The sequence below is a fragment of the Jaculus jaculus genome, chromosome 6 (assembly GCF_020740685.1).
Source record: "Jaculus jaculus isolate mJacJac1 chromosome 6, mJacJac1.mat.Y.cur, whole genome shotgun sequence".
NCBI lineage: Eukaryota > Metazoa > Chordata > Mammalia > Rodentia > Dipodidae > Jaculus > Jaculus jaculus.
Genome location: NC_059107.1, coordinates 18,748,412 through 18,771,565, shown reverse-complemented (window position 1 = coordinate 18,771,565; position 23,154 = coordinate 18,748,412). Strand labels below are relative to the sequence as shown.

The 23,154-nt window shown below is 38.3% G+C and overlaps 1 pseudogene; it reads left to right on the top strand.

Moving 5' to 3' along the window:
- LOC101611592 overlaps positions 1–22,879 on the top strand; it is a 93,925-nt pseudogene extending 71,046 nt beyond the window's left edge.
- Positions 22,880–23,154: the final 275 nt, after the last annotated feature.

Sequence of the window (23,154 nt, the reverse complement as noted above, 5' to 3'; positions counted from 1 at the left end):
TGTGCTGTATCATATCATGAGTCCCTGCTTATTATAAGTGCTTTTAAAGAGGTAAACAACTTTCTCCTTAAGCTGAGTTATAACGGTACTCTAAACAACAAGGTGGATCTTACAGTGGCATTTTCCCAAAGTCCTAATGAGAGAGTCCTTTATCTAGGATTTTGTTGCATGGATCCAAAGGAGAATATGCCTGTTCACTGTAGGAGTTTAAGTATATAAAATTCAGGTATTTGTAGAAGTTGTCTTTTGTATCTTGGAGAGGAAGCCTGTGGAGCACTAAAGGGAGGAGATGGGTTGAGACACAAAGAAGCAGATATTATTAGTTGGAGTCTCTGTACTAAGCAGACCAGATACAAGTAATAACAAGATTGACATTTTAGCCTTAATCCCATGTTTAGAAGAGATGTTAGTGCTGTTCCTGGGTGGGGATAGTGGTAGGAATGTTTGGAAACTGGAAATAAGTAAGCAGAAGATTATAAATAATGGTGGAGATTAACAGAACAATTTGGGCTAGTCACAAAAATTTGAGCAACATTTTTGTACCATGGTAGAATCACCCTTTTTCTGAAAATTTGAACTTATGAATATCCATTGCTTTAGATCAAAAAATGAGAATGCTGGACAAATTCTTTCTTTACTTGCTTTGAACTCACTGACATTTTGTCCAAAGGGACCCTTCATCAGCCTGAGTGTCAGTGTCTATCATGGGCAGAGTTCCCTGGACAACACACAGGATACTGTAGTCTGTATGGATAAAGTCAACATCATTAACAGCATGGTAGTAACTCTCAGGCTCGAGTTTTTAAAGCCATTTGTGTTATTATAGCATGGGCAATGCTAAATAGGACCCTCATCCTTAAACAAATAGCTGTAACCAAAGGAATAAACATTCCTGCTGAATAGTCTAAGAAAAGGGCACATGGCTTTCTGAGGGATGGGAGAAGTCAATATTTTCCTGAGAAACAAGTTTAAGCACAAGGAAAGGAATTGGTTTTCACAGGCTGGCATTTAAGGCTGTCCTGTTTGTAGAGCATTAATGCGGAGGGGACAGTAAAATCAATACAAGTCTGATCCCTGGGTGATTCCACACTGACTCATATTACACCTGTAGCTTCTAGATAGTTCTACTCTTGTTTGGATTCTGTTAGCTATACTGGGATTCTTTTAACAATTCTTCATAAGAAAGATTATATTGGTTTTCCATCACTAACAATGTGATAAATTCATCCAACATAAAAGTCTGAATTCTCAGATTAACATTTGTCAAGATAGATGAATATGCTGTCATGATGAATACTGATGGTTTCCACCATTTCCTGAGTACTTTAACATAGAAGAATCTCAAAAGTTAGAACAGATTCTCCTCAAATATGGAATGCCTATTGGGATCCTTACTTGTTCATAAGTGTTTCCAATATTCCCATATGCCCATTCCTTTTCACTTCCCAGTTTAGACCAACTCTGAAAGATCACTTATTTGGACTATTCTTTCTGAATACTACCTTACAACTGGTTTCCTTATTCACTACATTAGGACTATAGATTTTTAAATAACAACAGTAAAAACCATGGAAATCAAAATAAGATAAATGAATACAATAACCTTCTATATCTATTGTTGTTCAACTCTAAAATAAACTGTATTGGAGAGATGGCTCAGCAGTTAGAGAACTTGCCTGAAAATCCTAATGACCCAGGTTCCGTTCCCTAGTATCCACGTAAATCCTGATGCACAGAGGGGTACGTACATCTGGATTCATTTTCAGTGTCTAGAGGCCCTGGCATGCCAATTTCCCCCTGCCCCCTTTATTTGCAAATAAATAAATAAAAATATTTAAAATAAACTGTATCTTGGATTCCCCTTGAAGTTCAAATGAGAACTTCAATATGACTTTAAAACAAAGATAATGACATCCATACAGGTGCTTTTACTGAATTGGTTTGAGCAATAAACTGTACGATTTGTTTCCCTGCCAACAATGTTTACTCTAGGTAGGCTTGCCAAGGGAAGAACCATGTAAAATCTTCTGCCAATTACAGGAGTATTTTCAATATGCCAGGTCTCCTTTCACATCTAATGTTTTCATCTGAAGCCCACATATCTGGGCTATACGGTGACCACATTTTTATAACTCAAAGAGGCCAGTGGATTTTGAAGTATTTGTGCCAGTGACTGGGATACTGGAAAAGAGACGTTGAGTCCTGAGTATTGGATAGCTTTAAATTTTGCCCTAGCTTTCTTATTAAGAACCAATTCTTCAATTCTTCCCCTCTTAGCTCTATGGTTCACATTACTGTAAAAACCAAGATGAGTTCATCATATCTCTGCCTAAGATGCTTTGCTATGCACATTAGCCTCCCAGGAGCCACTATCCACTCTGCCCTTGCTCCTGCTGAAGTAGACCCATACTGTTTTGAAATCTCTGCATGCTCGGTATAGTTTCATGCCTCTTTATATGTGTTCTAATGTCTCTTTGTACTGTGAGCTCCTCCTACTGTGTTTTTATCTAACTCTTCCTTTGGTCGAAGACAGATATCAAAACCTCTATGGGTTCTGTCATTCCATTGTATTGGTCACTAATCCCCCTTTGTGTGCTCACATCATACACATCAGACTTTGAGCTAAAGTCCTGTGCTTATTTCATTATATTGAGATCATTTTTTTGTAATTCCTTCCCTATAGATAGATTATTTTGAAGAACATAACCACTGTGAGTTCATTTCTGTGATATGGCTCACTTCCAAGTAACCTCCTCTCACCCTCCATTCCGACTTCAGCACACACATCTGCGTATTTCCTAATGAAGAGCTTGTCATATATAAAGTGTTTAACAAATATTTTCTCCACTGAATGAAATATGGGTAAAGACATTTTAGAAGAGTACACTGTGCACCAGTAGTAAAGGATTGATATTCCACTCACAGGGCGTTCAATGCATGAGCATTGCTGAGGAAGCTAGGGCTGAGGACATCAAATTATCAAAGACATCTTCTCACTGTGCCTGACACAGGCCCTGTGTTTCCATGTCTCTGAAAACATGTTTGTGGTCTGGAAAAGCTCTGTTCATCCTTTAATGCTCAGTTTAAGTATTATCCCTTTTAAGGATGCTTAACATAATCTTTTTCTATCTTTCCATAAGTTTTTCTTACTGCTGAAGCTCACTGAACATAAATACCTATAATGTAATTATTTCCATAATGAGTTGTAATTAGTCATTTGTAGATGTGTCTGTGCATTCACTCTTTCACTGCTCCTTGTGGGCAGCATTTTTCTTTTTTTGCTCATTATTCCCATCCAGATCATTTTAAATATAAATTTTTAAACTGAATATTAGATATACCAGTCATGCTGGTGTTAGCCACTCTCTCAGAAACACGTCCCTTGGGTGCTAATAAGGATTGGGACTTAAACAACAATGGGCCAACTGCCATCAACAAAAGGAACAAAAATCCAAGGCCATGGTGGATTCAAATAGACTCAACTTAGACGCCCATGCCAATTTCCATCCAACACATGCTATAGAGCCTAAGATGTAAGTTTAAACCTTTGTTTTGCCATTATAGGTGATAGGAAGAAACATAGTTGTCATTTCAGGTCATATGATTTTTCATCTGTAAAATAGAATTCATTCACTAAATTGGGTGTGGCTTCTTGTGTCTATAAGTCACAAATCCAAGTACAACTACATTGACTGGATATGGACATTGGTTGCCTGCAATCCAATAGAAGATCTGGCTTTAGGTGCAGTTCAGTGTGGTGGATCAGAAGAGGTTTTTGGGTTGATGCTTTTATTTCCTTTTTGACCATTTGCATACTCTTCTTGAAACAAGCAGGGCCTCTTTCATCTCCAGATATATATTTCCATAATGAAAAGCCCAGAGAACTTCTAGCTGCCTTTAATGTAAGCAACTACCTGATTGTCTTCTCTTGTACTCTTGCTAGGGCCATATACATGGGGGGTACACCAGTAATCAATCACTCTGGGGTTTGTTTTCTTCCAAATGCTCAGAGAAAGAAGGACATTGTGACTAAAACTGCCCAGGAGACGAGAGAATTAGGAAGAAAAGTGAAGGCATGCCAGACAGACATAATCTATATTCCCCAGTTTTCACATTTTCATCTCTTTATCTAGTATCTATCTGTCTATCTATCTATCTATCTATCTATCTATCTATCTATCTATCTATCATTGAGCCATGTCAGGAGCTTTTGCCATTCAATTTTATTTTGTTGAGAGCATTAAAACAATGATAACAAAGCCAGGCATGGTGGTGCATACTTTTAATCTCAGCACTTGGGAGACAGAAGTAGGAGGATCACCATGCATTCAATGCCACCCTGAGACTACATAGTGAATTCCAGGTCAGCCAGGATCAGAGTGAAACCCTACCTCAAAAAATAAATAAATAAATAAATAAATAAATAAAAGATAAAAAAATTTAAATCTTACTTTTTCTCCTTGAACTGGGGAGCTGTCAACTATTTACTTTGACCCAGATAGTAAGTAGGAGAATAAGGCTTCTGAGTACTTTAGTGTGAAAGTGATTCCTTGCCATGAAACTCTCCTGTTTTGAAAGCAGCTTTTCTCTTTAGTATCTCCATGTGAATTAATTTTCCAAGGGCTCTATGAACAGGTCATGTGGTTAAAAGTTAAAGATGCCTCTCACTTATGCTTCAGCATTGTGCAAAGACATGCCTCTGGAGGGGCTGTTGCAGTCATGGCATGGCTGGCTTTAATTTGATTGAGAATCGGTACCCCAGTTATAAGAAGGAATCCAAAAATCCTGCTGGACTCAGTGAAATGTAAATTCTTGAGAGGTGGGGAGGTAAGAGCTATTCAGAAGGCTAAGTCAGTCTGCATAGCCAAAGAGACAATCTACCAAAATATTTTTAAGAGAAATTTCCAATGATCAGGAAGAATAAAGGACAATGTTCTCTCATTTCAGTTTTCATTGGAACTAAAGTATTTATTCCTAGTTTTAAAATACCTTATTTATTTATCTGAGAGAGAGCAAAACAAAGGAGAGAGAGAGAGAAAGAGAGAGAGAGAGAGAGAGAGAGAGAGAAAGAGCGCACACCTGTGCCTCCAGCCACTGCAAATGAACTCCAGATGCATGTGCTACCCTGTTCATCTGGCTTACATGGGCACTGGAAAATTAAACCCGAGTCCTTTGGCTTCACAGGCAAATGCCTCAATGACTCAACTATCTCTCCAGCTTGCACATAAAATGCCCCCCATGAGATTATTGTTGAAAACTTCCTTCCCAGCCAGTGCTGCTGCTTTGAGAGGTTCTGGAAGGTTTAGGAGATGGAGCCTAGCTAGAAGAATTAGGCCACTGCATGCACGTGTCCATTACTTTTCTCACCCAAGGGGATCAAATACCTGGCAGACAAATTCCCGGAGGAAGGATGAAGTTTGGCTCACAGTTTTTAAAGGGTTCAGCCCATCCTGGTAAGGAAAGTATGTGAAAGAGGCTCTTTCTTCTTCGCAGGCCAAAAGGCAGAAAGAAGGGGTATACAGGAAACAGTCAGAGAGAGATATATCTCCAATGAACCTATCCCCAGTGACTGACTTCCACCAAGTAGGTCCTATATCCTACTCTTTACCAGCTCTCAATAATGCCATGCTATTACGAATCTATGAATCCATTCATTAGTTTGGAGCCTTCATGTTATAATTTTCTTAGTGGTGCCCTCATACTCACATCCAGAGATGTGTTTCAATGGACTGGACTTTTCTGGTACAAGTCAAATTGACAACCAAGGCTAGACATCACAGGCTTTATCTTGCCCTGGTCCCTGGCTGTGTCTCTCCACTCACTAGCTGCTGTGATGTGAACTATTCTGCTCCGTCACATACTTCCTTCTATGATGAACTGGAACTTCTGAACCCAAGAGTAAAAATAACTCCCTTGGCCTTTTAAGTTACATATGACAAGTGTTTTCCCACTCATCAGTAAGGGTCTTCACTCCCTGTCTGTTTTAGATAATGCTAGAGGCCAGGTTTTGGAGAATGTACTGAAATAGCTGAAAAAATTAATCTACTTGAAGGCTGGAGCACCCAATTGGTTGAAAGCCAATTTTTGCATTAATAAACCATTACCAAAAGGTTAGCGCTTGCTTAGCATGGGCAAAGCCCTGAATTGGACATATAGCACCAAAATAAAATAAAATAAGAGATTTCTCAAAGCAGTTAAGATACACAAAGGAAAACAAGACATAAAGGGGAGTTGCATAAATAAACCTACATACTTTTCCTAAGTGTCTGAATGTTTGTTCATGGATTTCTCTGTCTTTCTTTACAAGTCAGTTTCATTATGAATTAGAGTAGGAAAAGTCTAAAATATTTGTATCAGTTTGATTTAGATTTTTTTTTTAATCCAAAAACTATTTTTGGGCTGGAGAGATGGCTTAGTTGTTAAGCACTTGCCTGTGAAATCTAAGGATCCCGGTTCGAGGCTCGATTCCCCAGGACCCACATGATCAGATGCACCAGGTGCAGTGGCTGGAGGTGCTGGTGTGCCAATTCTCTCTCTCTCTGCCTCTTTCTCTCTCTGTGTCACCCTCAAATAAATAAATAAAAATGAACAAAAGTGATATTTAAAGATAGGCTCCGGAGCTTACTAGCTCTGTGGTCTTTATTCTCAGCTTGCCTGTAAGTTACTGGTGATAATACTCATTACAAAGAGAGTGGCTGGTAGATAAAGTGAGTTATTGCACGTAAAGGGCTCTGCTCAGTTCCTCGTTGGTGCTGAGTGGTGAGCAAGTGTCATCCCTTCCTGTATGACTGGTGGTGGTGGTTGTTTATAGCAGGCATTTTCCTCTGCAAACCCCTTCTCTTTCAGTGAATACTCTCTTTTACTTTGACAGCAGTTCTGCATTTAATCTGCTTAGTAGCATGGTGAGCATTTTATTACTATAGCACAGTATTAAATTAAAATATGTATACATTTACTAAACAGTAGAAATTAAAGACTTTTTTCTATCATTTTTTTACAGTATTTTTCACTGGACAGAAAACAACTATGTAAGAAAAGGAAGAAAATTAGGACAAAGAAATAGGAATAATCAGTATTAAGCGCACATACTACTATAAATATTACCCATGATTTTATCGTGAATTTAAATTTTATCTTTAGTCATGTAATTACTCTTCAGTATCACCTGCTATTTTGATTTATTTCAAATCATGTGGAATTTAAATATTTTAGGCTACCTTGCGCTCCTAAAGTGAATTCTAGTCCCCCTTTATTTAAAACTTTAGAAGCACCCTCTATATGTGTCAGCAAAATTACACTTGAAAATCTGAGGTAGCAGTTAAGAATAAATTGAATTGTGGTGGGAGAGATGGCTCAGCAGATAAGTCCGCTTGCTGCGCATGCATGAGGAATTGAGCCTGACCTTCCGCACCCTTGTAAAACACCAAGCGTGGCCACACATTACTGTGATCTAGGTCCTGAAGGGGTGGAAGGCTCACTGTTCCCCTTGCCTTCTATTGGAAGAGTGTGACAGTTCATTTGATTTACTTTTTATCATATCAAAATGCACAACTGCAAGATTCCTCCAGGGTAGACTGAGTCACAAGTCAGTCATACCTTAAAGGTCCCTACCGTCCAAGAAGAGAGGAATAGAATTTGGAGGCCTGGAAAGAAGCCTGCAGTGACGGTTTTGAGCTCCATCAAAATTTTTGGTTTATCCATTTCTCCTGTTTCAGTTGTGCTTTTCTCTGCTTTGGGACTTGGGTCTCTACAGTGTAGTTTTAGTTGGGAGAGAGAACTCTTAGTACTGTGTCCTAAATTTGGGTAGACAAAACTCCGTTTTGCAGTTCTGTAGTGGCCAGAGTTCCCTTACTTGTTATCCCTTTCAGAATCCATGCCACCACAGGTCTCTTTGAATTATGTGCTACACAATTGCCTTCTAATATATCTCTTGTATTTTCTGGTTGTTTAATGTTGGTTGCTATTGATTACAACCACTAAAACTCTCTCTGACACTTTTCTTACTAATACTATATGCTGGGTAAATATTAACAAACTTGGGCCCAGAGAACAGCTGGGTAATTGTATTTGCTTAGGCATTTCTGAGAAATAAGAAAACATCTGTATAGCATATCTATGCTCCAGATAAGAACATCTAAGTATAGCTTTAAATAAAAACTACTGAATGGTTTTATTTCTATTATGATATGAATATATCACTCACTTCCTCATAAATGTTTTCCATTTTTATAAGACTCTTTTACTTGGCTCAGAACATTATTCTATCAAACAAGACATATTTTTGTTGAATGAACACATTTAGGCTAATGGCTTGAGGTTGCTGTTGCCAGAAAGGAAATCAAACCCACTCATTCATAGAAATATACTGAGCTGCATGCTTTCATCTTTCATCATTGCATGCTAGGTAGTGCTGTGCTTCTATTTTAAGAATAAAGAGCAAATTTCTAGAAGAGTTAAATTGGTATTGAAAAATCCCTATATAATCGGAAGTCTTTAGAGGCAACTAATAATTGTAATTTGGAACCTGAGATGGAAGGCACTTCAATGATGATACTCATTAGATATTTTTTGTTTCCCTTCTCTGGCCTATTTACCAACACAATTGCTTAATGTTCTGACAGACATAACCCATGTAAACATGATGATTATTCCTGGCTCACTGTCATACTTGCAGATGACCAGATTGAAGCCTCAAATTGTTAGCTATGTCTCATCTGAGAAAAAAATGAATCCTTCTCAATATGAGATGTTTAGACTGTGCAAGACAAAAGGAAAAAAAGTAGGCTAATAGTCTATCTGCAAATGATTTGCCATAAAGAAAGCAGTTATTTTTCTTTCATTTGTCCTAACACAGTGTCTTATACTGATGGCAGTCTGTGAATCTCTATGTCAGGGTAATCATACAGGGTATTTTAAGATGACCTGTTCTCCCTAGAAAAATATCTATGAAAGTATGATGGGACTAGATATGATGAAGAAGGTGTCAACTTTACTTCTGTTTTCATTCACTTTCCTTGCTTCTTTTCTCCCTCCTTCTCTCCCTTCTTTTCTTCCTTCCTTGACTAAAGACAGAACACTTAGACTTTAAATGTACTTGCTGTTTGACCTTGAATAGGTCATTTACTTAGCTCTACATCTAGTTCAGTTTTCTTATCTATGCAATAACATGACCAGACCTTAGATCTAGAATTTGATCTACCTGGGTCTCAAGTAGATTCAGTTCAGAGACATGCATTATTTGGTTATCAATCAGTTTGGAGATTCAGCCCTGATGCATTTGATTTATAATTCTGCACAAGCTCTGTTATTCCTTGCTCCCTTGTACCTTTCTATTAACCCGATTGTTCCCTGAAAACAACTGTTTCAGAAGACATTCCATAAAGATGGTTATGTTCTCAAAATCTTATGATTCTGACCTATGAATTTTAAGTTGGCTCAGCTTATTCATCTTGAACTTACTCAATAAACTTGAATAGCAAAAAAGAGCAGGGAGAGAGCGGGGTGCGATGGTACATGCTGCGCTCTAGCCCTTGGGAAGTGGAGTGGAAAGGATCAAAGGGTTCAATAAGCCTCAGCCACATAACGAGTTCTGAGATAGACTTGGCTACACAGAAAGCAGCCTCTAAAATAAAATCAAAACACAACACAATAAAATAAATAGGAAGTCAAAGTATATATTGAATTTGATCATAGAGTCAATTATAACTTCAGGATGAATTTCTAACTTTCCTAGACCCAGAGACAACATACAGAAAATAATTTTTTTTTCTATTTAAGTGGCTAATTGTTTATATAAAACGTCTGATAAATGTATATATGCTATCATGGTCTTATTTCTGGTATTAAAATTCAAGCCCATAGGCTTAATATTTCACAAAGAATACAGATTTATTCAGATCATGATTTTGAAAGCTGGGAAGTCCAAGAGCAGAGAGTTGGCATATGATGAGGTCTTTCTCCTTGCTTTATAATGTGGCAGAGGGCATCCCACAGGCTATGCAATGTATGAGCTTTGCTCTCTCTTGTTCACTTTTATTTTCATAATATTTTATTTTAATTTATTTATCTATGAAAGTGATGGAGCTCAAATGGGCATTCTCGGGTCTCTAGCCACTGCAAATAAACTCCAGACACATGTGGCACCCTGTCCATTTGGCTTATATTGGTTCTGAGGAATCAAACCTTGGTCCTTAGATTTGCAGGTAAATGCTTTAACCACAAAGCCATCTTGTTCTTTTCCTTTTAAATACTTTTTATTAGGAAATTTAATATATGAACATACTGTGTGTTGGTCATAATATATTGGTCACATATTAAATTTCCTAATAAAATTATTATATTATATTAGTTATATTCCCATAATGTTATCTTTTAATTAATTAATTAATTGATTAATTTATTTATTTGAGAGAGACAGACACAGAGAGAAAGACAGATAGAGAGAGAGAGAGAGAGAGAGAGAGAGAGAATGGGCGCGCCAGGGCTTCCAGCCTCTGCAAACAAACTCCAGACGCGTGCGCCCCCTTGTGCATCTGGCTAACGTGGGACCTGGGGAACCGAGCCTCGAACCGGGGTCCTTAGGCTTCACAGGCAAGCGCTTAACCGCTAAGCCATCTCTCCAGCCCATGTTACCTTCTTTTGTCCCCCCTTGTACACTGCTATTCCACAAGGGGCCCTCCTCAGTGGCATATAGGTGATCATGATGGAGTAATGAATGTGCTAGTCTGTTCATGTTGGGAGGACAGCGTCCCACCAAATGCCTTCCATTCTGTGGCTCTTAGCATTCTTCCTGCCTCCACTTTGGCAATGTTCCTTGAGACTTGGAGGGTGTGTTTTAAGTCACCTCTTTTAGTGTTAAGCTCTCAGTAGCCTCTTATTTTCTGCTTTGATGAGTTTTGAGTCTCCTCAGTATCTACCACCATCTACCTGGAGAAGGATCTCAGACTAGCTATGGACGCAGTAGTCATATGTAATCTGCCTCTTACCCTATAGTGTTTTCTGTACCCTGGTGGGCGTGATGGAGATTACTTGCCCAGTACTAGGCACTCAGCCTTCTTTGTTCTTATAAAGGCACTTACTGTATCATGGGTACCCAACCCTCATTACCTCCTCTAATCCTAAATCCTTCCAAAAACCACTGATGTAACTCTTGGAATTAAGTTTCTACAAAATGAAATTAGGGCAACACATTCAAATTGATCAAGGGTTTATTTTAAGATCAGAAGCAATTTATGCTTCTAATAGGAACAAAAGATATATTACATCTTCTCATTGAAAAGTATTTGCTTTTAATCATGAAGTTAATAGTAGCACCCAATCTACAAAGATTTTTCATAATTGTTATAGTAAAAGAAGAAGCTAATTTTCCTTCTGTTCTTTTTCAGAACCATTGTCCTGTGGATATTTGCATGTTAACATGTTACTCAGAGGTTTCTCCATTGGAAAAAAAATTATTTCCACATGATGATAATGTGTCTCCTTTGCACAATGTTATTAGTGTAAGAATTCCTGTTTTATTCAGAGGTGTATAATTGTCTGGTTGGAAGAGACTTTGGAGCTCATCTAGGACCATCTTTTCTATGTACTGTGACAGTTGATTATGTAATGACAGGAAGTTCATTAGTTTGCTGCATTGTCTTTTCACTTATGGACAGCTCTAATTGCTAGGCATATCCCGGATCATATTTCTCTTTGTGATGTAGCTTTCTAATGACAGCACTTCTGAAACTTCACTTGTCCTGTATAATTATCCCTGATAGTATCCAAGTTTGTCCCTATGAAGTTTCCAAATATGTCACATATTCTTAAGAGGGTCTGAGAGCTCTGACCAGCACAGAAGATCATGCCCTGCTTTATCTCTTGAGATGGACAACAGCTCTGCTATTGTCATGGACTAGAATTTTACCAGCTACAAAATGGTTATGTAAAATGTCTATGACAGATTTTATTTTAATTTTTGTTCAATATAAATATAAACATATTCTCTCTTATCCTACATGTGGACAGTTGGTTAAACCAATTGACATTTCTGACTCAAATTCAGAATACTTGATTTACTAGCTATCTCATTTTAATCTTATAGTAATCTTAGGAGATGGGGAAAATGGTGCTATTATTTGTATAATTTTGATAAAAACTGGCTTTTGAATAAAATTTCCTAAAATGAATTATCAAGGTGATAATGTAATAAAGTATCAGAAATGGTTCATTTTTGATTTGGTGAGAAAAATGTCTAGCACTCACTAATAACTCTCTGGTAATCACACAGGGAGTCTGCTCACATTTACACTTGATTATATAGGGCACAATCAGAAGAAACATGTTTATGTAGGAAACTAATTGTTGAGATTAAAAAGAATTAAATTCGGTTTAAAATTCTTACGCTTTTTCTTCTAAGATCCCTTAGCTTTGTATAACTTCTTAATTATTAATATAATTTTTTGCTATCATTGACACGAGTTAGCTTAAGAAGAAAAAGTCTTGCATTTGTGTCTTCTTTTATGCTGTGGAGTTTCCTTCCAATATGCATTGATCTTCCTTAACTGAACATTTATTTAGGTTAAGTCTCAACTTTTCCAATCTTTGATGAGATTATCTGGTGACACGTAGGAGGTAGAGCAACTTTATGCTCTCACATGGGGTGCCGTTGAAAGATGAATGCAGTCTCAGTTGTTTGTTGCATAACATCCTTTACTCCACACAGAAGTGTTCCTAAAAATATTTTCTTTTAAAAAATATTTTTATTCATTTAAGAGAGAGAGAGAGAGAAGAAAAGAAAAGAGAGAGAGAGAGAAAGAAAAAGAGAGAGAGAGGCAGATAGAGAAGAAGAATGGGCACACCAGGACCTCTAGCCACTGCGAAGGAACTCCAGATACATGTGTCACCTTGTGTATCTGGCTTCATATGAGTACCCGGGAATTGCATGAGGCTCCTTAGGCTTTGCTGGCAAGCGCCTCAACCATTGAGCAATCTCGCCAGCCCCGTAAATATGTTTTTAGATATTTATTCTGAAAAGTTCTATGTGAAGTAGATCATCCTCTGAAGTAAAGAGCAACTGCTTGGAAGTCTCAATGCAACAGTACAGGGTCTCATTTAAGTACACAGAATAACTGAGAAATGCTTTCCTGGAAATAAGCCTTTTCTTTATACAATCATGCTGACATGATGACTTATTTACCCTCTATCCTCACAAAGATTGGTGTGGGCAGGTGCTGCTGACAATTTTTTTCAGTTCAAGCCTAGAGCTACAAAATTCCTTGTCCAAGGACGCAAAATCCACTAGCTCACCATTAGTGTTTAAAAAATGCCAAGGACAGCTCTGCTCTCTCAAGCATTCCATTTGGTCTAATTGAGCTTTGCTAACCTTTTCTCTTTGACAGAACTTTGAATGTGTGTCAGGAGAGAGCTTTATAAATATTTATTGAATAAAATAGCTTGTTTGGATATGAAATGAGTTTAGAGTCAGGGATTAAAGTCAGTAAAACTTAAACTTCCTGGTGTGGAAAATATGCACTGAAAGAATGCCCACATCAAATTTTAAATTTTGTTTGAGTCCTAGGCTTGAAGTTTCACAATATCAAAGCTTTAGAAATTACATTTGTTTTTAACTAGTGACACACTTTGAGAGTGAAAGATATGAAAACCATCAATTTGTATAGTTCTTATTCACTCACTTATTTTTTTTTCTTTCCTCATTTTTGGTGGGAATTAGAAAACAATAAAATATGATAAGTGCATGGATAGTATCTTTATTAGTTATGGTCTCATTACCGGAACAAAAAATAAAAATAAAAACACTCTCCCCAATCAATTAAAGTGAGAAAGGGTTTATTTCAGTTTACAATTCTAGTTTGCAAACATGAATGAAACGCAGCATTGACCTTGCTCTGCCTCCTTGCCGTGATGGGCGGTACTTTCTAGAACTATAAACCCAAATATAGTTTTCTCATTTCAAGTTGCTTGTCATAAGGTATTTGGCTACAACAATGAGAAAATTAACTACCACAACATGTACAACAAAATCGCATTGCATCGGGTCTGAATATTTTTCTTAAGAAGATTATAAACTTGGATATGAGCTTTCTAATCTAATAACTGGCTCACAAAGAGATACTGGACCACTAAGTATCATTTTTATGGGAGAAAAATGTTACATATAATTTAAAAAATAATTTATTAAAAGAACTTTGTCTGGGTGAAACTATTATAAATTTTCTTCAACATGTTGAACAATATAGAACAAACCACTTTGATAACTTCCATAAGGGAAATGAACCCTGCTTCATACCTTTACTGTTTCTGGGTCAGACTCCGAGATGAGCCTTTTGAGTGTTTTGTGTTTGTTGAGAGCAATCTGCTTTGGTGTTGGTGAGGAGAGTATTACTTTTATTTATTTTTTAAATAATAACTTGAGAGAAAGTGAGAGAAAAGGGGGAGATTGAGAGAGAGGAGAGAAAGGGAGTGAGAGTGGATGCAACAGGGCCTCTAACCACCACAAATGAGCTGCAGACACATGAACCACCTTGTGCATTTGGCTTACTGAGCTACTGGGGAATAGCACTCGGGCCCTTAGGCTTTGCAGGCAAGCACGTACAGTGCTGAGCCATCGCTGGAGCCTGGGAGTATTTCTTGAGAGTGCCTTATCCCCCCGGCCACTGAGCCTGTGCCGATGATCTTCTCTTCACGGGTTGCCTTGCCCACTTTCCTGTTAATTGGACTTCAGTGCCTTCCATGTCTGCACTTTTCCTGATGAAATCTACTCTCCCCCCGCCCCCGAATGGATGAATGCATTTACAGGGGTAATTCTTCCCCTTTACAGCTGTGATGACTTACCAGTTCTTCTTGAGAACGGCTATGTTTTGGTCATCACCCTCCATTCTGGACTCCCCTCTTCTCATGCTCTACAAAGTACAAGCTGAGCTTTCAAAGTCTGTTAACAGTGATCTGATTGACATTTTTCCTCAGGTTGCACACTGGTGCATGACATAATGTAAAGGTTCAAGTATTTTTGTGGAATAAGATAACAATATTTATTTGGTTCCTTGACATCTTTTTCAGTGCTGTGGCTTTTTGCATTCTAGATGGGTGCTCCACCACTGAGCTACTTCCCTAGCTGTTTAGAAACCTCTTTAGGAATGATTACTGACCATCTGGAAATCTTGTTATGTCCAAGTGTTTATAAGAAAGTCAAACCCAGACACCAGAGATTTAAAAAAAATATTCCTGAGTTTTCCAGCATGCTTTTCTTTGTTGGTAATTTATATTTACAGATAGATTGCTGTTACTGTTTTTAAAGTGTCTCCTCCTCAAATTCGGGTATTGAGAGTATCAATAGTGGGCCTTAAATACCTGAGCATTTGCCAAATGGGACAAAGTGCCTTTACAAAGAGGCTTGATGAGGGGACTTCTTCCACTCCTGGCCTTCTACCTTGTACTGAATGAGATGTCAGAGGGTCTTCCCCAGGGTCTGACATCTTTGTCATGGATTTTTCTGGAAATATGGAAACTAAATTTCCACTCATTATACATTACTCAGCATGTGGTAGTAGCACAAAGGAATGAAGACAAAAGTTACATGACAGAATCAAATAATTCCTCTCCTCTCCATGGAAGGAACCATCAAATAACCATCTAGTCAACACAGATTTTTGGGTGAGATATCAGAAGGACCCTTGTTATTCCAAGAAGCCATTTAGGAGATGTGCTCTGAAAATGTGAGTTTATCTACTCCGTTGTCCTCTTCATATCAGGACAGAATGAGTCACCATGATTCATTCTTCTCCCACCTCAGCATGTTCGTAAGACCACAGACTTCCCAGAACTCTATCGAGGCTAAGACAAATACCATTGTTCTCTTCTTGCACTTATGTGGGCTTGTGGGAAAAGCAGTCATTTTCTGGGAGCTGCAGAATTCTGAACTTTCTCTTACAAACACTGAGCCTTTGCCTCACAGAAACCATGATAAGATTGTGTGAAGGGCTTCATACTTTTGTGGTCGTCTGTATGATTAGGTAGTGTTGAATTCTACAAGGACATGACCTTGTAAGGTGGCAGTCTCAAGGGTCTCATCATACAATCTGAGTGGTAAACGTTGACCATTCATAAGTTTCAAAGGTAGAGAAAGAAAAACCAGAAATAGGAGGAACAAGCTTTACAGGTACAGGGACATTGAAGAACCTAGCTATCTTAAAATGTATTTGGTAGAGAAAAGATAAGAATTTTTGTTATGGAATAGCACAATTTACACTTTATGCTGTTTTTGTTTTTTGTTATTGTGACCAAAACACTTGGCATAAACAACTAGAGGTAGGAAAGCTTTATTTTGACTTATAGTTTCAGAGTATTCAGTCCATGGTCAACCCCATTCACTTGAGTGGGAAACCATGACTAAGGAGGACAGGGAAGGGACAGATGGGAGGAGGCCAGGACGAGATACAGTCTCCAGAGGTACATCTCTAATGACCTGTTGATTCCAACTTGTCACCAGCTCTAATCTTTCAGTACCTGCCAACAATGCTGTCAGCTTATTATTCAACCAAGGGATTACTCTGTTATATTACAGCTATCATGATCTAACAATCTCTGGTGATACCCTGATGGACACATTGGGGAGTGGCCTTCACCCATCTCTTAGGCATTTCTTCATCCAATCAGGTGTATATTTGCATAGTCCCCCAAATGAGGATATCTGCTTAGGAAGAAGACTTATTGTTTTCATTAGTGTTAACAGATTTAAGGTTAAAAACTGAATGTGAAATACACTTATATTAGTGTTGTATATATGCAATTTTGAACAAGTCATTCTTAAGATTTCAGACTATTGCTTTTATGTTCAATTTAATAGAAATATTTATTAAATTATCACCCTTTGGTACAGTTGATGACATGAATTAATTTGTTTACATTGACATTTTTAAGTTCTATATAATAATTTATTTGTTTAGTATCTTGAGAAAACACCCAATAAAATGTATGTTCATCTTTTAGGAGATTGTTTTTTAAATATTAATTATCTTTATCATTCATTTATCAATCAAAAACATGTGTAGTAGATACCTTTTGAGATTTCTGCTATGGATATAGAGAAATATTTAAGCCTTTTTCCTTCAAATTGTCATATTCATCATCACCCAGGTACATTAATTGGACTATTCCTGGTGATAACTTAAAAGATATTGGGCTGCTATGCAGACTTGGAAGCAGGAAGACCAACCTTTAGGGAGAGAAGAATAAAGTAAAAAGCACAAACGTAAAGAGAAGCAAGTGACTGTGTTGGAGAGACATGGTAGTGAATGAGAATGAAACAGGAAAAGAGAAGCAAAAACAATGTAAGGAGTCTCCATCTTACACAGCACATTCATGCGTTCTTTCCTCATTGTGTAACACAGTCTTGCTACTGTGCTACATACTTAAAAAATATTCTGATGACAAAGTTGTAACCATGAGACACTCAGTGAACAGACAGATATAATTTATACTAACAATGAGTGCTATGAGCAAAGTGAACAGTCCAACTGTGGGGAGTAGGGCAAAAAAAGGCACTTGGGAAGAGGCAAAACAAATTTTATGGCCTAGACTGGGAAGCTCATATTACTAATTTATTCTTTTCTAATTTCTCCTGGAGATGTTTGCTTATCATATGACCATAAGTTACGATATATAACATCCTATACACTTCTTTTGCTTAAAATAACCTTATTTAAATAACCTTTTGTGAGTAATTGAGAGAGAATTCAAGTGTCAGGGAGAGAAAGAGAGAGACAAAGAAAGGGGAGCATGAAAACACCAGAGCCTCCTGCCACTGCAAACACACTTCAGACATGATGCAGCACTTTGTGCATTTGGCTTTCTTTGGGAACTGGGGAATTGAACCAGGCCATAGGATTTTTCAAGCAAGTGCTTTTAGCCACTGGGCTATCTCTCCAGCCCCAATATACACTTGATGTACAGGGATTATTAAGTTTTCTACTTCCAAACTTATGTTCCCTGTTGCCCTGACGCTTGACCTCTGAGCAGGTACTACATGTGTAAATAATCATTCTGCTACCTGACTATTCCTGGCATTATACTTGTTGTCTTATTGTGGTGTGTGTGTGTGTGTGTTTGTGTGTGTGTGTGTGTGTGTGTGTAGAGTATATTTGGTATGGTGTATTATTTGATGGGTGTGTTGTGTATGCAAAGGCCAGATGAGAATGTTTGTTGCCCTGATCTTTAGACATCTGCCTGTGTCCTTGAAATGAGTCTATCAGTCAATTAAGAGTTAGCTTTCTCTTTTTCTTATTTTCTATTTTCTTTCTTTCTCTTTCCTTCTTTCTTTCTTTCTTTCTTTTTTTCTTTCTTTCTTTCTTTCTTTCTTTCTTTCTTTCTTTCTTTCTTTCTTTCTTTCTTTCTTCTTTCTTCTTTCTTTTTGGCTGACCAGCAATCTTCAGCTATTCTCCAAACTCTGCTGACTGCAAGACTGAGGAATATAGAAATTTGTAGCCAGCTGTTTACATGGGTAGGGGGAAGGGAATCAGAGTTGGCGAGTCTCTCAGGGTTTTCCAGACTCTCATGCTTATGTTCATGCATTCTGAACTAATAAGCCACATCCCCAGCCCTATGTTTTTCTCTTAAGATTAATTGATGCTAACTGCTGCTAGATTCAAATAATCGTAGTGGCGTGACTCCATAGAAGTATATATTTTCCATGTCATTAATATAGTTTGGTTAGCTCCTCAAAGCCGTTAGCCTCTGAATAGTGACTCCAAATTCAAAAATTCTTACCATGGAAACAGTAATACGTGGCTATCAATGTCACTGTAGCTTTGGAATAATGGGAGGAGGCACGCACACCACGTTCTGTTTGCCACGGAATGGGTGAGCTACTCAGCCTGGCCCTTCAGGTTCTGTGCTTTACATGGCTCTAACCTTACTGAACACAGTGTAGGGACTGTGCAAACAGAGAGGGTGCATGCTAACCACTAATGGTTACTTCTGTAAGACAATTCTTTTAAAAATAGAGCCCCAAATCTTGGTGACAGATGGAATATAAGAATGAGAGAAAAACTAGAAAGTAATTCAAACTTTGGTATGGGAAATTTAAGAACAGTTGAAAAAGGAGAACCCTTTGGGATATGAGGGAAGGGAGGAGGAAAATGGTGGTACCAGCACATAATGTGTCCATACAAAGTATATTCTTTTAAAAAACTTTTTTATTTTATTTTATTTTATTTGAGAGAGAGACAAAGAGGCAGAGAGAGAGAGAGAGAGAGGGAGAGAAAGGGAGAGAGAGAGGTGGGGGGGAGAGAAAATTGGCATGCCAGGGCCTCCAGCCACTGCAAACAAACTTCAGATGCACATGCCATCTTGAGCATCTGACTTATGTGTGTGCTAGGGAATCAAACCTGGGTCCTGAGGCCATATGCACACACATATACATTCATTTTTTATTTACTTATTTGACAGAGTCATAAAGAGAAAGGCAGATAGAGAGAAATAGAATGGGCATACCAGGGTTTCCAGCCACTGCAAATGAAATCCAGACACGTGCACCACCTTGTGCATGTGTCTTATGGGTGTCCTGGGGAATTAAGCCAGGGTTCTTTGACTTTGAGGGAATGTGCCTTAACCAGTAAGCCATATCTCCAGCCCCCAAAGTATATTCTTAATGAAAAACAAACAAACAAACAGGAAAAAAAGGGCATTGACATAAATACAAGCTTGACTTTAGTTGCACACAAAGATGTGTTTTATTTTTGCAATATTTTTCTTTATGAATTTGAGAAAGAGGCAGACTCTGTTTATGGAAGGGGAGAAAGACAGAAAGAAAGAAAATGGCTGTTCTAGGGCCTCTAACCACTCCAAAGGAACTGCAGACACATGTTCTACCATGTGCGCTGGGTTATGTGGGTATCAGGGAATCAAACTTGGGTCCTTAGACTTTGCAGCAAGCACCTTAACTGTGAAGCCATCTCTCCAGCCCAAGATGTGCTTTGTTTTATCTGTACCAACAACTGTTATTTCTTGGTAAAATTATTATTATTTTTTTAATATTTTTTATTTATTTATTTGAGAGCGACAGACACAGAGAGAAAGACAGATAGAGGGAGAGAGAGAGAATGGGTGCGCCAGGGCTTCCAGCCTCTGCAAACGAACTCCAGACGCGTGTGCCCCCTTGTGCATCTGGCTAATGTGGGACCTGGGGAACTGAGCCTCGAACCGGGGTCCTTAGGCTTCACAGGCAAGCGCTTAACCGCTAAGCCATCTCTCCAGCCCGGTAAAATTATTTATGCCTGAGTCATTGTATGATGATGGGCCCTATCTCACAAAATTATCTTTAGTTTATGAAGATGAAGTCCTTCTTTTCTTTTTCTAAATTTGTTTCTCGGGTCCATCTTTAGTTTTGAGGGTGGGATTAATTCCATAGCATATATATTCATTGACACACATCATTTAAAAACCTGAATTGAATGTTTTATGGGTAACAGACCTTGGGAATAATCAATAAATTAGATATAATTCCTTATCTCAAGGAGTTCAAAGGCAAGTTCAACTTCAAAAGTACTGATAAGCTTAGGTTTGGGAAATTTTTATCTTATATGAAAACAGCAATATATCAAGTAACCTTTAAATATTTAGCCATAATCTTTCTGTGGGTCTGAGGAGCCTGCAATCTGGGGCATATTTCCTCTAAATATTTGTTCCAACTGTCTGCTTTTTAGGCTTAAGCTGAATGATTTTTGCCTTTGATTCCATCGAGGTTGACCCTTGTGGGTATGGTAGCAAACATAAAACAGATATTCATAAAATAATTTAGGACAACATATTTTGGTTATTCACAGCACTGTGAAAAAAAATCAATTTCTCTATAGGAATATAAAAATCATGCTGTTGAATACTGATATATTTTCTGCTTCCAAAGTCACTTTCCTGGCTTCCCTAACACCTGACCCTGTGCAGTTTATTTTTATATTCATTGATTTTTTTTACTTATATATCTTCAAGATGAGCCCTTGGGGTTATCTCAGGTTTGGAAGAGTCATACGCCACTGAATTAATGAATTAATTTACCAAGTGGCTGATGACACAAAAAGTCTCTAAGTATTTGGAACACAGCAGAAATCCATCCTTAGTGAAGAGTCATTTTATATGAGGAGCTGTCATAGATAGGGTAGTGGTCCTCAAGTGACGTTCAAATACTCAGGACCATGTGGCTATGGTAGCTGACATAGCATAAGGGGCTTTGCTCATGTCCTTGAGTTAATACTGTGAGAGGCAGACATTATCCTAGATTATTGGAATGGGCTTAGCATAATCACAAGGGGTCTCATAAGAGACAGGGGAAGGCACTTGAGTTAGATACAAAGAAGATGTGCCTACCGAAGCAGAGGTCATGTTCAGTGACTGCTGGTTCTGACATGAAGGGATGGGGCCATGGGCCACGGAATGGTAGATGTTGTCCAGGGAAAGGAAACCAATTCTCTCCTGGATTCACAAGGAAGATGCCTCCCGACATCTTGATTTTAACCGGGAATGTTCACCACAGCAACACAATTCATCTGTGCTCTTTTACTAGACTGAATATATGGGATTTGCTACACTGCTAATGGAAAGCTGGTATAAGAAACTAAGGAAAACCAAAAAAAGGATATGCCTGTAATGGCATGAAAAATGCTTGGGAGAAAAGAAAACCATGCTAACAGGATAAACAGCTATGTGGAAAGAGACAGTTTCATATAAGTAATTCAGTCAATGAATTCAGTCAATCTATGTGACCACAAAGTTTGCCCCAAATCTGAAGTTGGCAGAGGAGTGAGACTTGCAGTCTGGCCAGATGGAAGAGACAGCTAAGTTCATGGGTGGGGAGCTTGGCTGAGTATATTCAATCAAGGAATAGTCAGTGGTCTGGTCTCACTGAATCTCAGCGAGCTGGTCAGGGAGTGAGGAGCAGAGGTCAAGGTGCACATAGGGGAAAGTTTCAGGTCTCTAAATGCAGATACTCAGATGTTTTTAAACAGTTATGAGATACATAAGGTAAATATATATATATATATTTTTGCTCATCCCGTTAGTGCCTCCACCAGAGACTCAAAGTGCCATCGTGTCCTGCTACCTGCCGACCCCAACATGTCTATGTTCCTCAGGAACGTGGGGGGTGACCCCAGGTCTGAAGATTTGCTGTGGGAATGGGGTCATTATGGTCCTTTAGTTGATATGCATGTTCCACTTGATCTCCACACTCGAAGTCCAAGAGGATCTGCTTATGTTCAATTTCACAATGTTTGTGATGCAGATTTGTGGGTGTCAAATCGACATGGGGTTTGCACAAGGAGAAATGAAGACATCAGACCATAAAAGCAAGGGAGGAATGTGCACAGCTCTTCATTGTTTGATGGTTGTGACAGACATAGATGCAGAAGTTACAATGGGAAGAGGTCAAGGAGCCCTTTTGATTACAACTATAGAAGATATATATATATATTTTTTTTCCCTCAAGCTAGGGTCTCATTCTAGTCCAGGCTGATCCGGACTTCACTGTTATGGTCCTACAAAGAGACTGACCACAAGACCATGCAGTAGCAGAAGCCATTCCAACAATGATAGACTCAAACACTGAAACTGATCTTTTTTCAAGATCTAAATCCAATTCAAGATGTTGGTCCAAGTGCCAGCCCAAGAAGAAAATGAAGGATAAATCATGTTCTCGGCCTACATCTCACACCAAATTGAGAGGCATCTCTAAAACAGATTTCAAAACACACTGTAAGTCTGCCTCAAGATTTGAAAAGGAATCAGGAAAGAAGAACCACCTAGATGAAAAACTCAGTCGAGATCACCGTGTAGGTCAAGGTCAAAATCTAGGTCAAGGTCTTGGACTAGTCCTAAGTCCAGTGGCCACTGATAGTGTAAATCTCGGCATGTGTCATTCATCTACTCATAGTTTGGTATACTTAAATTATCATTAATACAATGTGGCAGTGATGTGTTAAAAGAGACAAAACACCTGTTTGTTTTTCCTGTACCAGGCAATGGTTATCATGAAAGTGTTATACTGTTGAGAAGCCACTTTTAGGAGTTCAGTTTGTTTAATGTTATGGGCAGCTACGAATTTGTGGTGTCTCTGTATATTTTTGTTAATATTCTCATTTTTTTATGCTTGAAGTAGTTGGTGAAAAG